Genomic DNA, 3,732 nt, shown 5'->3' on the forward strand with positions numbered 1-3,732 from the left:
CACTGCAAACTAGTTGTAAGTATTGCGTGCTACCATCTTCCAATGGTTGCACCCAAATGCCATATGCTCCTTGCATTCCGCATGGTTGAGTGATGACCACGTACGGATCTAGCCAGTTGCTTTGTTAAACATACACTAGTAGAAAAATGGCCATTTGTCCCGGTTCATAAGGCCCACGTGTCCCGGTTGGGGAACCAGGACTAAAGTGTCGTTACTAATGCCCTAGGCTTTTAGTCCCGGTTCTTATACGAACCGGGACAGATGGGCCTCAACGTGGCCGCTCCGGCGAGCCCAGGCAGGAGGGCCTTTGGTCCCGGTTGGTAGCATTAACCGGGACCAATAAACTTCCACGCGTCAGCATTTCAGGGGCTGGTTTCTTTTTGAAAGGAGGTGGTTTAGGGGTTTTGGGGGTTAATTTAGGTTGTTATAGGTAGCTAATAGAGATATGTGTCCTCTCTTATCTCCGTGCTACTGCTATACTGCTATTTCTAAACATGACTTAGATTGAAGTGAGGCAAGATGTGGTGCATGTCGAAAGTAATACTAATCCTAACTTGATCAAGTTTGGATTGTACTACTTTCGACATGCACCACATGCATGTTGGCTTCACTTCAATCAAATCCATGTTCATTTCACCCACAAATATATAATAACTCTTCATGCTCGCATCATGCATCATCATAATAACAAGTCCTACAAATCATCATCATACAACTTCTACTCGTTATTAATAACAAGTCATACGATCATCATCCTGATAGTCATCGAACCAACCCTACTTAATTGTTCTTAGCACATGATCATCAGTATTAGGCAAGACCTAAATACCCTATTTAAGGTAAAATAGCATAAAACAATATAGACCCTGACTCTCCATTATCGAGAACGGAGATCATCCTGTCTCCAATTCTTGCGCGGCGCTTCCTTTTGCTTCCAAGAACCTCCTTACGACTGTCCATACTTTTTTCCATTCTCTGATTAGCATGTCTCCACTTCTTTTAGAAATCCGGTATGGAGAGTTGAGATTCGTAGAATGACCTGGATATATGTTCAAAACACGAAGGCTGCCATTCAGATACATCAAATGAGGCACACAATCCTCTGAGATTCTCTGTTGAAAAACATAGTAATAACTTCATAGTTAGCAATGATGTACTAGTTTTAGAAGTATGCAAAAGATGCACGGATGTCGTAATAGTAAAAAAATCTTACCAGGGTATCTCCATGGTAGTTACCGTAGTTCAACACGTGCACTAGTGGCACGTATTGACCATAATGTTGAGGAGTTTGATTGTAGATATTGTAATTCTCAAGATCAGTACGAAATCCGACCAGATGATTTTTCTCCTGATAAGTTAACTCGGAGCCATCGGTGTAGTAGGTTTTGTCTACCATGTTCCGCACATTGTTTGAACAATCAAAATAAGCTGTCAATGGAAATAAGCTGTCAACTATTTTGAAATAAACAATATAAATTAGTTAATAATTAACTATGCTTGAGAAACTCACATAGCGGTAGATCTGGAGGCGTATCAACAAGGACCCAAATGTCCATATTGTCTTGGTCGATGTCAGGATCACCAAGATCCATGGTGACAAGCATACCCTCATCAAAACCATACATCTTGCAAAATGCTTCCTAATTTTTGCAACCAAAATGGGTTACGCTCTTAGCATTATACGGATTTACTTCAAAATCCACATCATGATGGGTCCTTAGGTGAATTTTCTTCGTTTTAAAATTTTCATGGTCTTCAAAATCCATCCTCTCCAAGACATAGCGTCTTGCATGGCATGGGATAAGCTATCCTCGAATTGTAAAAGATGAAAATTACACGTTGAAATAGTTGAAGTCATGCTTAATTATGAAAAAAACACTTGCCGTCGTTGCGTACCATTTGAACATCGAAGGTCTCCTCGAGCTTAAAGCTGAAGCACCGATCATCGTCTAGGTGAGGCCTGTCGCACAGACCTCGATCGTCGTGGCACCAGCCGCACTCCCCCGGGAGACTTTCGTCGTCCGATGACGACATTTCCTACGTTCATAATTCAAAGATTAAACTTGTACAATTAAATATATGTACTACAAAAACTAAATTAGATCATTATTATTCATCACGGGTTGACTATCGATTTGTCGAGTCTTTTCTTGAAAACTCTCAGCTCACGTGGTGTATACATTCGACCGTTGGTGATGGTCGCTCCTCCATTCTTCCCCGAGTGCATTACACCAAAATGTCTAGCACACGGGAACGAAGGAGAAGCGACCGCCACGACAACAGTCGGGATTCTTCGTCCTCTCACATATATATATGGTGGAACTCTCCCTCACTGATTCCTCTCTGACATTTGTGACCGTCGGTGATGGTAGCTCCTCCTTTCGTTCCCGAGTGCATTACACCAAATTGTCTAGCACACGGGAACGGAGGAGAAGCTACCCCACGACAACAGTCGGGATTCTTCGTCCTCTCATATATGGTGGAGACTCGACAGACTTAAAGTCAACCCGAAATATCGTTTAATTATCTTTCTAAAAAAGGATTTGGCTGGTCTCACCTCGAGGTCAGAGGGGGTCGGTGACGGGGACGACAGCGGGGATGATGGAGGGGGCTCCTAGATTTCCGCGAGAACAAAAACCCTATAAGCTATCAACTAATCATATGCATACGCCTTGCATAGTGCTCTGCAATTTTAGCATTCAAAGTAGGAGTAGTTTTCCAATTTGAGCATTCAATAAGCAAAACCAAATCGTAAAATAAAGTAGTATTCAAATTAGCATGCATTCAATTATAAGAAAAACTACATCAGCTCTTGAGTCCGTACATCGTCGAATATTATCACTAATACACCTCGAATACTATCATACATATAGCATCGCTAGTACAGCTAGAACCGTAGCGCCCGACTGGTATCGGCGCGGGCGGTGGACATCCAAAGGGAAGAAACCATCACAGGATCATAGCTCCAGTGAGATCCCTGAAGAACCTGCCTGGTATTGTCGAACTTGCCCTCCAACACAACCATGTAGCGACGGACGTGCTCGTCCTCCTCGCTGACACGGTGACGTACCACCTCCGCGGTGTCCGGAAGTCTAGGCACCGTCACTGGCCCATGCGACCGCCACCAAACAAGGATCGGGTCAACGACGGGCTGACTCCTCACCAACCTACGCCCCCCGGAAGGTAGCACCTCCCAATACCAGCCCGGCGGAGCCCAGTCCCGGACATGGCCCCTGTGATCAAGCCGGCCTCCTCCGCCAAGTCGACGACGAGGATGTGGGATAGGCATCGTCGACGTCGATGCGGGAATAATTGCTTGAACTAAAAAAATAAACTAGTACTATTAATTTTCTTGCTAAAAATAAACCACTTCTATATATAGTAAAATAAAGTAGTTTTATTAAATCAACTAGTTCAACTACTAAGCACTTACTATAAATAAAATAAAATAGTACTTACTAAAAATAAACTACTTCTATATATAGTAAAATAAAATAGTTTTATTAAATCAACTAGTTCAACTACTAAGCACTTAATTTTACTTTTTCCTCTACACTAACCTAATATGCACTAACCCTAAAATCGATATCTACTAACAATAACCTAAATAAAAAATTAATACATATATGAAAAAACATATATAAACAAAAAAATGCTATGAACATTATATTCATACATACATAGCCACGTCCATTCATCATATAGCTACCACATACATATATACATTATATA

Source organism: Triticum aestivum, chromosome 3D, assembly GCF_018294505.1.
Source record: "Triticum aestivum cultivar Chinese Spring chromosome 3D, IWGSC CS RefSeq v2.1, whole genome shotgun sequence".
Classification (NCBI taxonomy): domain Eukaryota; kingdom Viridiplantae; phylum Streptophyta; class Magnoliopsida; order Poales; family Poaceae; genus Triticum; species Triticum aestivum.